Source organism: Uranotaenia lowii, chromosome 2, assembly GCF_029784155.1.
Source record: "Uranotaenia lowii strain MFRU-FL chromosome 2, ASM2978415v1, whole genome shotgun sequence".
In the NCBI taxonomy this organism is placed as follows: Eukaryota; Metazoa; Arthropoda; class Insecta; order Diptera; family Culicidae; genus Uranotaenia; species Uranotaenia lowii.
This window is the reverse complement of record NC_073692.1, coordinates 180908210-180920393: the sequence shown is the minus strand read 5'-3', so window position 1 is coordinate 180920393 and position 12184 is coordinate 180908210. Positions and strand designations below refer to the sequence as shown.

The following is a 12184-nucleotide window of genomic DNA, read 5'->3' as shown; positions in this document are numbered from 1 at the left end:
TAAAATCTCTTGTGTATTTTTAATGTCTTCTAATGTTGTATTACATCTTGTTTTAGCTTTTTAATTTAGTAAGTTTGTTTTTATTTGATTTTTTATTTGGGTTTTTTTTATGTTGATTTTTAAAGACAAGTCTTGATTCAGCATGATTCACCTTGTCTCATTTTGTTTACTTTTGTATTATTTTTCTGCCTTGTTTTCCTTTTTTTATTTTTTTTTGTTTCATTTTGATGTTGCATAATCTGGTAAAGTATTGGATTATTTTGTTTTGTATTGTCTATCATGTTTATTCTGTTCAAACCATGATTCATCTGGTTTAATACGGGTTTATCTCATTATGACTTCTTCTTCTTCTTCTTCTTTTACCAACATAGCCAAAACGTGTAAGCATCCTGGAAAATGAAAAGACTTGCGTCCTTCATTTTTCTTTTCAACGTTATCTCTGTTACATAAAACATGCATTGCAGAGATAACTACGGCCAGGCCAACCATGTGGTAATTACCGCAAAAGATTCTGGAGCAAGGGGAGGAATAAAGCGTGGAGTTCCCTACCAAACGCTTCATATGGATTACTTAAATACCTACAGCATAATTTGAAAATAGTTACACTTATCTAATGACAATGTGTATTAGGAAAATAACGATTAATGTAATGGAAAAGGTTTGATCTCACCAAATAAGTCTCGGAAGTTTTCGACTAGAAAACTTTTCCTCTAGTCCGGAACTCTCTTCAGAACTCTCCCAACCAGGATTCAGCATGCCGAAACAAAGTACGAACCACTCCGGGAACAACCACCAGTCACTTGATCTATCATTTTCCACTGTTTAATTTTAAAATTTCTTGTTTTATTGTAATTGATTAAAATAAAATTCATACGGGTTTATCTCATTATGACTACATATTTTCTTGTTTGCTCTTGTTATGTACAGTATTATTTTCAATCATCTAGCTTTGCACAGAAAAAAATAATGACTATTACAGGTCACGGAAAATAGTTACCTTTAAAATAAAACAACCTGTAACTCAAAAAATATATAATTTTCAAGGAAAATCGTTTAATATTACAGTAAATGTTATGTAACAAAAAGGAGCATGACATGTGCCGTTAATTTACAGGCCGAAAATAAATTACAGAACATTAACTTTTCAGCTAACACACTATAATTTCATTTCGTCACTGAAAATTACGTGTAGTCTAATAATTGTCAATTGCACTTCTGTAGTTTGCAAAAATAACGATGTGATTTAACACAGTGCTTTCATCGTCGGGCAAAAGATAACCAAAACAAAAACAAAAACTTTCTTTCGCATTTTTTGTGAAAATATCTCAGGTATGAGTCCATTCGGAAATCCACCGGCTCACGTAAGCACTGTTCGTAAAAGTGACTGGTCCTTTGGAGTGAAGACAAGCCGAATCGTTATTCCTTGCTACAAGAAGCTACCGAGGTGCTTTGAAACTAACGGAAATGTTGCAGGAACCACATTAATCAGCCCAGTGAGTAATTTTTTTTGCCCCGGTTCTTCCACCTACTTATTTGTTATTCCCTTTTCCCAGATCATACCGAGGCAGAGACGAAAAACAATTCCGGTAAAATATCTGGTAGATCTTCAAAGTGGGCTCGCAGAAAGAGGTGCTGGATCGATGAGTTTTCTGGGTTTGAGTGATTGCAAAGCATTCCTGCCTCAGAAATGCTGTCACACCATCGTTTACCGTCCTCGTAAACATTGCTGGAACTGGTAAAGAACGTTGAAAGAGAAACAAGCACAGCTCTTGGTTATTCAGAAGGACCGATTAGTGTCGTGGGTGAGTAACTTCGCTTGTGACCGATTTTCAAGCTCATTTCATTTCCTTGTCAATATTACAGCCGTCATAACTCCCTCTTTTTGGCAATAAGAACTACAAGCGGGGTTCCGCCGAGATCCTAATCATCTGTCATGATTACAAATGGAAACCAACAGCCTCATTATCAATACCAGCACCCGGAACAGTTTTAACTGATGCTGGAGCTGAAATCTATCTCAATATTACATTTTTCCTGGAGATAAAAGAATGCAGCGGTTAGGCTTCCAAAATTTTCGGAACGGATTTGGATTTATGATCAGCATTTTTCAGAGGAAAAATGTTCCAGTTTTGATCACCGAGGATCATAAGATATATCTACTGGCGAGTTACTGAAACTGTTGCCTTTACCAGAGTGAGATTGTACTCATAAGATCTAGGTGTAAATTGAACCTCTTGCAATGTATCCGAATATGGAGGGAACTATGTGTGAGCTTCCTAGTAATTATTTAAGAAAAAATGAATATATTTCTGAAATGTTTTTTGAAAAATGTTTTTTATTTAGCTTTGAAAACAAATCACAACAAAAAACAATAGTGTGACCTGAAACTACAGGCCTGTAATTTCAGCGAGCCTGTAATTTTAGGCAACCTGTAATATCAGCGAGTCTGTAAATAATGAATACAATAAAAATTAATGCCATGTAATTTTTTTTTCGACCTGTAAAATTACGGTAAATGTCCTGCTCCTTTTTGTTACAGGATATTTACTGTAATTTTACAGCAAATAATTTTTGCTGTGTGTCATGTTTCAACTTGTTTAAATTTGTTTTATATTGAAGATGCTTCTTCAAGTTTTCGTAACTAACCTTAAGTTTTTTTTATCTGATTGAAACTAGTTATGTTAAGCTTTACTTTGTTTCTTTTTTTTTTGTTGCATTTAGTTTTATTCATTCAAGCTTTTAAGAGTCGTTAAGCCCTTTCACCATATTTCGCGTGAGCTTTCATTACGTCGTTTGAAACATCTTAAGAATTCACAGAAATCTGCTGCAAAAGTTATCAAAACAACATGAAAATTTGTTTTTCACAAATATGTTGTCCATGCTTAAAATATTTTAAATTAAAAGAAGTAGCGTAATGTCAGTTTTTGTTTTTTCTTTTATTTTTTGTAATAAAATTGTTTGTGTAACCTGAAATTTTTTTTTTCATACGACGTAATGAAAGCTCACGCGAGATATATTGCTATTTGTCATGTGATTTTCAGCATTTTCAAGCTAAGCCGAAGCCGTCATCTTGGATTTCAAGATGGTGTCAGATAGCAAAAATCGGCTTTTCATAGTCTAGCCCTTTGGCTTCGAGTAATCATCAATAATATACAGGTTTCAAAAAAAAAAGCCGAAGCCACTATCTTGAATTTCAAGATGGCGTCAGAATACCAAATTCGACACCTACTTGTATAGCCCTTTGGGAGGTTTCATTCGGTTTTCAATAAGTGGATGGCATCCTTATTCATTTTCGTTTTTTTTGACAACCATCAAAATTACGGGCCCACGATTTTATGTATACATAACAAACCAGACATTTGGCAGTCAAGGAACTGGACTAAATGTCGAACCCTAGAGAATAAGTGTTAATTGCACACTAACACACCAAGTAATCTGGTTCCTCATTGGTTGAAATCTTCTCTTTTTCAACTCTGCACTACTTTGAGAGGAAACACCAGAAACCTCTTTCCCGATGGATAGAGAAAAAGAAAAGATTCTATATCAAAAGAAGTACCAGGTTGCTATCCCCCTGGATTTCAGTGATTTACAGGGTGTTTAATAAGTTCGAATACAAATTAAAATAACGTTAATTCAAAATCAACTGGACAGATTTGTTTTACTCAAATGGAAAGGTAATTCAATAATGGTCAATCACACCTTTTGTTTAGGAAATTTTTTACCTTAAACCAATTATATGATCTTCAGCGGATTTTCGAGTCCACCGTACGCGGCACGCTCCTCTTGTTTTTTTTTAATTTCGTTTTTTATAAGAATTCTGAGGATTTTTATAGAGAGTCAATATAGGTTTCCTATATTTGTTTATTTTCGACATCATGTATGACATAACTAACCAATACAAGAGAGCTATATTTGAAGGGCAAGGCACTTTTCATTTTGAGCCAATATTTCCAAAAACCTGTATTTTTCTGTGAAAAATTACCTATACCGCTACATGCGAAATAAGCCAAAAAACCCATTAATGATTAATTTAAACTTAATACAAAGTGACACAAGCACATATTTAATGGTCTTCAATTTCATCTACTTATGATGTGCAATTATTTTAAGACCATCAACTTGATAAGCTTTTTGATGAGAATCAGCAAGCACGTACGAAAAAATAGACTTTATATGAGACAAGTTTAGAAATTCTGTACTTGTTTATTCTCAACATCATCAATGATCATGAGAATTTAACCAAAGGAGGCAGATTAGGTGACCTGTAAACTATTTATTTTGGTCAATAAATGGCCTGTACCAGTACTTGTGATGTGAAAAGGCTGAATAAAATTGAACACTTAATGAAAATTAATTCATCGATACAAGGAAAAGTTTGTCTGATAATAGCACAAAATTACTCTAAAATAAGTTAGATGTGTATGCTACGGCTTTACCACACCATTTGGCCAAAAAGTTTATTCGAACTTATTGAACACCCTGAACAGCATTTAAAACATAAGTGGGAGCCGCCATCTTGGATTTCAAGACGGCGTCTTTCATGTTTCATTAGGGTTCTAGTAGAGCATCAGAACTCTTCAGCTTTATTAGCGTTTTAAAAATTACCTGCAAACAAATGGTTGAATCAAGTATTTAAGATCAGGCAATATGTTTTATGCTTTATTTAAGTTCCTTAAAAAAGAATAAATAGTTATTCCAAACGTTGGACGAAGAGTACATAAAAAGTGTTCTAATTCTTGACCAGAATACCGAAAGCCGAACAATACCTTTAAATCACTCCGGTTGAAAAATAAATAAAACAACAATACAATTTTCTAATGTTAGTGGCTTAATCTGTATTACTTAGATTTTGTCGGCTAACATTGAAATAAAAAATGTTCAGAATTTCCGAAAAAATGTCAATTTTTTTTTCGAAAGTTTACAGTATCCAATAATTGACTTAGTTTATTAAATAAAATGTGGGGATTTTTTTAATTTTATGATTGGTTGGGGGGTCTTCAGATGTTTCCGATTCCTTTATTTGAATAATTCATGCAACTTGCATGAATTCTTTGCCGGTTTTTTAAATTTTTATTTTCCGAGATATTTTTGAAATAAATCAAACGCACATAACAACTTTCTTAACAAAAATCATAAAATTGCAAAAAAAAATTGACCATTTTTCAATGAAAAATCGTTGGTAAATTTTCAACAGTGTTAAAAAGTGTACTTTTTAAATTTATAAATATTCAGCCAAAAATATCACTTTATCATCAAATTATCATAACCCTTTCATGAAGCAACTTTCTTGAACTCCTTCAAGCTGAATGAAAGAAAAAAAAATAATGAAAGTACTATTTTTGCATCAAAACTAATAATTTTTGCAGAAGTGTACTTACATTGGAGCCAAAGAGGTATAAGGGAAAAATGCTAATTTCGAATGATTTCTGTTTAGTTGTTGTGTAAGGCAATTTTCGTTTATAGGCAGGGTCGTAGGATGAACTGACACATTTTTCTCCAACAATGTACGAGTAAAAAATAAAAATATTATTTTTAAATACTATATGATAATTCATTATGAGGATACTACGAGAAACAACTTTACAATCAGTGCTACAAAATGAAAAAACAAAGAAAAAAGTGCTAGAGTTTATAAGAAAAAGTGAACTCAGTGATTTAATCTGATATGTAAATTATGATACACGAAATTGGAGGGTGAAAACATCAGGTTAATCTCTCGATAAATAAAACATACAAAAAAAATTATGAGGATCTTTTACATAAATAGTTTTTCGTGTTAAATGGAAACTTTTGAAAGTATATCCTGAAATATTTTAAAATATTAATTGGGATTTGTATAGAGAATTTCAAAGTAACGAAAAAGGAAACTTATTTTCATCGATGGTTGAAATTTTAAAATTTAAACTAAAATCTAGTGAACTTAGCCTAAAAATGCAAGAAGTTCTTCCGCACGTATAAGAGCCGGGTGAATTCGTGCTATTTTTTAAAAACCTGGCAAAATACGCAAAATTCTATTTCCACATTTTCAAACCAAAATCCGGGCAATATCCGTGAAAATTTAACAAAAATCCAGAGAATATTCAACAAAAATCAAGAAAACAAATCATTTTTTATTATCGTAAAACATAACCGGATTTTGAATCGTTTGTTCATTTTCATAAGTCTAGCTTGCAAAAGATTCTTCATTCGGCGACAGAATTTAAAGTTATAATGATGAAATTTGATTTTTTTGCTTGATTTTCCAAAAAAAAAATGTTAGTGAATCTGGATAAATCAGAATATTTTCCAACAAAATTTGGGGCCGGGCCGAATCTTTCACTTTTTTTTTTATAAACATCCGAACTAGTCCGGGTAAAACTGGATGATCTGGCAAGCAGAGTTTTGCTGATTCGATTTGAACTTACAATAGGATTTTTTTTTAAAACGCTTTTAATTTAAAAAAAAAGCTCGGATTTTTCCCGGATATTTTTTTTATTTGACAAATAAAAAAAAAATTGTTTTGTAAAAAGTTTCAAATTTTGCCTCTAAAACGACATTTTTTGATCAAGTTTTGCAAAAATAATCATGAATGGTTTTTTGGAAGAATAAAATGCATTTTTAAATTTTTAGATAAATGTTGATGATTTTTTACCACTTTTTTTTGAGTCATTTCTTGGTTTTGACAGAACTTGTCCGGATATTGCCTGTTTATTTGGTCGTCAATTTCGAACTCAAATGCCCGTATTTTGCCAAGTTTTAATATAAAATTACTTGGATATGTTCGGGCAGTAAAAAAAAATATATAAACATCTGTCATTGGAGCCCACAACTTTAGAGAACTTACACTTAGATGAGAGGATTCACAGGCCTTCGCTTGAATATACACCCATATCAAAGAGTCTAGGAGTCCAAATCCGGACATCTTGGAAGCCAAAGAATTTTCGATTATAACTTTATTTTCTCTACCAGCTAAATTTGAGTCCGTTTCGAGATATAGCATGGGCTCCATCTTGTTAAAAAAACAACATTCTCAGGTTCTCCAAAGTTTAACCGAATCCAAGGAAGCACCTGATTCTTCAAAATGTCCATATAGACATCAGTATTGACTTTTTCTCCTGTTTTTCTTAAACAGGTAGAGTCTTCAATCCATTTGAAGTAACCGCTCTAAATACTGACATGACTATATGACATAACATGATTCCGGTAGGATGATTGGAGTTTGCATGAAATTAACATTCTCTGGAACGTCCTTAGGATTCATGAAAAAAATATATCGATTTATACGTGAAATGGAGACCGAATCAATGGAAAATAATTCATCGTCTGAGAACACGACGAGCACAACGGGAAAAAAATTGTAAAATTACATCAAATATAATGTAAATAGAAAGAAGCATCATATATAACAGTATTTTCAGTGTGATTTGAATACTCCACGCCGGTAAAAAATTGCAGACGAGGATTATAAAAGCAATAAAAGCAAATTTTAAAATCATTGAATTCACGAGAACATATTGTTTTTTTTTTGTTTTTTTCTATAACAAACATACATTTTCTTTAAGAAACATCACTCCAGATTGTACGAATTCTACTTTTCTAATTCTTAACCACGTCAAGGTCTTCGATTGCACCATCTAGGTGATCAAGCACAGCTTAAACCTGATACAGCATATTCCAAACAATTTCAACTGATTCTCAATTCCCCTGGAATCAGTTTGGCCAACCTCATTTCACAAGCCAGATAAATTAAAATCTCAATCTCAATCGTAAGTGGACCAACAGGCAGTGACAGAAAATCTAGGTAATTGTGCCTCGTGACTCTGCGAGTCAAAGTGTCACAGTTTTTTTCCTCGTCTGGGTCTCCCTCTAAGACGCCGCAACACAAAATCTAGCCAAACGATACTTTCGATCTCCCTAGACACAATCCCCCTCGGTTGTTTTCCTCCATTCGCCCTACTAATCTAAAAAAACAAAATTACTAGGATGAACAGCAGGTCCAAACATGTGACCACAACCCTTTGAATTGGGGGTCTGTTGCAATTCTGTGCTCCACTCTTTGGGCGCACGCTCTGTCTGTGGTCTCTGTGGATTGCAACTTTTCTTGTAGCTCAACCAGCATTTTTAAGAGACAACAACATGTCTTTTCCTGGATTTACGGCACTCGATCCGCAAAATAGTTGTGGACCCCCTCCTTCCCTGCTAAGAGTTGAATGGCTGAAGTTCCCTTCCTTCTTAAAAGAAAAAGAACAGCAACAACGAACCAGTCAGCAGCTTGAAAATCCATGGGAAAATGAAAGGAACTCTGTTGTTGGTCGGCGTGTTGTGATCGCGGAAAAAAAATTACACTGTCGCCAATGAGTTGGCAGTTTCGGGTCATTTTAGGGCACCGACCAATGATCTGAAAATGGTGGCGGGGAAGGAAAAATCGATCTCTGGGGCACTATTTTTTCTCTACTCTTATTTTCAAACACCATAAATGGAACGGCAGGAATTCACTCTAGAAGAAAAAGTCATTTTCTCGATACAATCGAATGTAGGGCGGAGGTCTTTTTTGCTCCCTCTCCCGGGGTGCAATTATGTACTTTTACAGAAATGGTCATGATAAACGAAAGAGCAAAAAAAAACATATTGACCCCCAAGACATGGATCGCTATGCTCCCGGGTCCTTTCCCATTGAAAGTGTGGTGAATTGAGTTTTAATGAGTTTGGTGCGAGTATCGATTAGGAAATGATGACAAGATAAAACAAAATCATTAAGCATTGCTGTAAGTGTGACAGTTTATTTCGAAAGTTCAACGCATTCATAAAAACACCATCAAACAAAAACTTATTTCCTTGCAAAAAAAAACTTATGCTTGATCAAAGTTTATTTGAAATTTATCAAATTTATTAAAAGGGCTAACTAATGTTTTGAAGTTCTGTCAATCGCTGTTGATTTGCTCCATTAATTTGAAAGTATTTCTAATTTGAAGAATGTATTTACTTGAAAGAATTTTAGATTCAATTGACAACAAAAAAGAACTTAAAAATAAAAATAAAATCATTACATAAGGCAAGAAAATTATCATTCTTGAAGGTGCAAAAAAAAATTAAGACTAAGTTTGAATAATTTAGGGACGCTGATCTCAAATATGCAATAAGTATTTTTTCCAAAGGCTCTTGTTTTCGAGAAACGTTTTTTTAAATTGATACAAAATTTGTAACTTTTTGACAAAACTATAGAACATAATAAAGATTTTTATTGTAGATGTTCAATGATTAACTTTTCGAACACTGCGGGTAATCTTAAAATCTGAAAACAATGTTATTCATATTTTTATATTTTTTCATGTTTATTTTTCCAATTTTTTAAAATACGAAATTTTAAAGATGATTTTAACCAAGAGGAATCTTTTGAATGTTTTTTTTTAACCATAATTCAAAACGCTTTTGCTGTTTTCAACAAAGTCGTAAACAGAAGTAAAATCTTCAAAATCTTATCCTCGAAAACTTCCATGAATAATGTCAGAAAAAATGAAAATCTTACCTACAAAAATTTTAAATTAGGCCGTAACAAATTTCAAATCCTTCTTTTGTCACTCGGAGTTGGAACATCGCGAGGGAAGGGGGGGTCAATAAAAAATAATACGAAAAACAAATAAATTGGAATAAGTTGCACGGAAGCTTGTATGCAACGGAACTGCATACTATATCGTTGCACAAAACCAATAAATCATTTAATTTTATATCGAATAATTCAATCAAATCAAGAAAACAAAAGGTGAAATAACTTCATCATTTGTTTTTTGGTCTTGTAATCTTTCATATATTGGAATTTTTTTTTATCGAAATTTACCTTAATCACTTCAAACTTTATTTATTTCCCCCTTCGGGTTTTTTTTGGAAATTTCGAAGGGGGGGGGAGGGGGGGTGACAAAAGAAGATGTTGAAATTTGTTCCAGCCTAACTAGAAAATTAGACTGTTTGTAAAGCGTTTTATTTCCAAAACTTAAATATTTTCGCATCTATTTCCTTGACAAAATTAATAAATTCATTATCTGTTTAGTTTGATAGAGTTTGTCAGTCATGTCAAACATCGATTTTTTCCAGAACTGATTTATCATGAAATTATACACACCATTTCTCCAAATTTAGAGGCTAGGCCGTGTGAATGGGGGAAGGAGCTTGGGGTTTAACCCCCCTCCCCATGAAGATTTTTCAACTAAAATTTTCAGTTCAAGAAAAGAATTAACCATAATAATGTGAAATTACCGGATACCAAAAGGAAAAATAATTGTAAATAAACGTCAGAAAAATAGATCGCCTCCGCTGGAATTTAGTCCTAAATCCTTCAAATCTCAAGACATTTCATTTTAAGACGTTTTCAAATGAATACTGATTATTAATTGTAAATTTTAGTTTGCAATTCCATAGATCATCAGTATTGTAACTCAATTCTTAACACAACCAGTGGGCTGTATTTAGAATGTGTTCTTATTAAGAAGTGTAACTAATCAAGGTCAGAATTAGAAGCCTTCGAATACTTATTTTACATGTCAACAAATTGGTAGCTGTATAAAAGGCGTTTAGTACTTACAATACTCAAAAGAATTTTAATGATTTTGAAATTTAAAATTTTATTATTGATCACTTTGATTATTCAAAACCGTCATAACATTTTTTTCATTGAATATTAATAGAAACAAATTTTTGCTTCAATTTAATTTTGTGTTTCTTGTTCTTCTAGTTTTATTAAGTTGGGTGCCCTGAATCCAAAGATGCAATTAAAAAAAATTCTTTCAGCTTCTGTTGATCATTTTTAATTTCCTTTTTGAAATTTTTAAAAATCATTTTAAAAAAATCGGAACGTTTTTGACAAACCATTAAAACATTACAAAAATTTGAAGTAAAGATTTTCTACTACCATTTTTTTAGTAGAAAGGTAATTTTTTTGTCTTTACATATTAGAGAGACTTCAGCCTTTGCCTGGTTCGTCAACGCAAGTTATTTTGACTTCAGCTTAATAGGAGTAAGAGATGTTTTCAATTTGATAACTTTTTTCCATTCTGATAAATAAGGAAATTTCAACGAATATTTAAAAAAGTTTTAAAGAAAATTGAATTTCCAAAATTTTTTAAAACAAAAATTGAATCGCATCAACATATTAAATAAAACCTTTTTGCTCAATTTTCTTCTGTAATGTTAGCAATACTTGTTATGATATCTTTACAACTATCAAAAACTTTCATGAAGATTTTATTCAATACTGATTCATTTTTAAACTAAGAAATTCCATATTACCAAAAACAGAATCAATAGACAAAATTCAAAATGTACCAAATAAACAAAGGCAACAAAATGCTGTTTTCTTGAGTTATTATTCCATTCTCTGAAATAATTTTCAAAAATGGTAAGTAGTTTTTGATTAAAAAAATTCTTCTTACAAATTTGCCTTTTTTAATTTTCAAATAAATTGACCGCATATCAAAATCAAACTATTTTATTGTTTGAAATATTTTATAATAAATTTGTCTTATATTTTTAAATTCTAAATTTGTGTTTTCTTAATATTATCTGTTTTAAATTAGAATATGACAAACACAATAACTACCTTTGATCATTGTCAAAACCCAATTTTTCAATTGGCAGCAAAAAAATATTCAAAGCTTGAAATTTTAAACTGTATAATCTGCATTCGAAAGTTTATCAACGATTCGCTTTTTTTGTAATTTTAAATATTTTTTTTTAATGGATTATGATTTGATGAAATTCACTTTATGAGAAAGTTTTATAGAGTTTTTAGTTCCCTAAGAAAATTAATAAAATCTAGCAACAGATGAATAAAATTTTCGGTGCCTTTTAAAACTCTAGCCAGTATGATGGATTGGATTAATGATATCACTTTGAACTTTATTTTGCTTTGATTATCCTGTACACAGTAAACGAAAATTACCGAGTTCGGTAATTTTTTTTTTTACCGAAATCCTAACATGTGTAAATCGTTAAACTGTTCGGTAATTTTTTCGGTAAAAAATAAACGAACATCGGTAACCGATTTGCCGATGTTCGTTTATTTTTTACCGAAAAAATTACCGAACAGTTTAACGATTTACAGATGTTAGGATTTCGATAAAAAAAATTACCGAATTCGGTAATTTTCGTTTACTGTGTACCAACACTGTAGATGTCAAAATATTTTTCGAACGATTACCATTTTGTTTAAATA

At 31.8% G+C, this 12184-nt stretch overlaps 1 protein-coding gene and 1 long non-coding RNA gene across 4 annotated transcripts in view; both read left to right on the top strand.

Annotated features, from left to right (window-relative positions):
• Positions 1 to 12184, top strand: part of LOC129740931 (angiopoietin-2) — a 614877-nt gene that overhangs the window by 207281 nt on the left and 395412 nt on the right. The gene's annotated exons all lie outside the window — the stretch shown is intronic.
• Positions 1330 to 2266, top strand: LOC129740932 (uncharacterized). 2 transcript variants are annotated; one of them, XR_008736394.1, is made up of 3 exons: positions 1330 to 1493; positions 1554 to 1802; positions 1864 to 2266. It is a non-coding gene; the product is annotated as an uncharacterized LOC129740932 (long non-coding RNA). The 2 variants fall into 2 exon arrangements; XR_008736393.1 differs by having other exon boundaries at positions 1330 to 1497.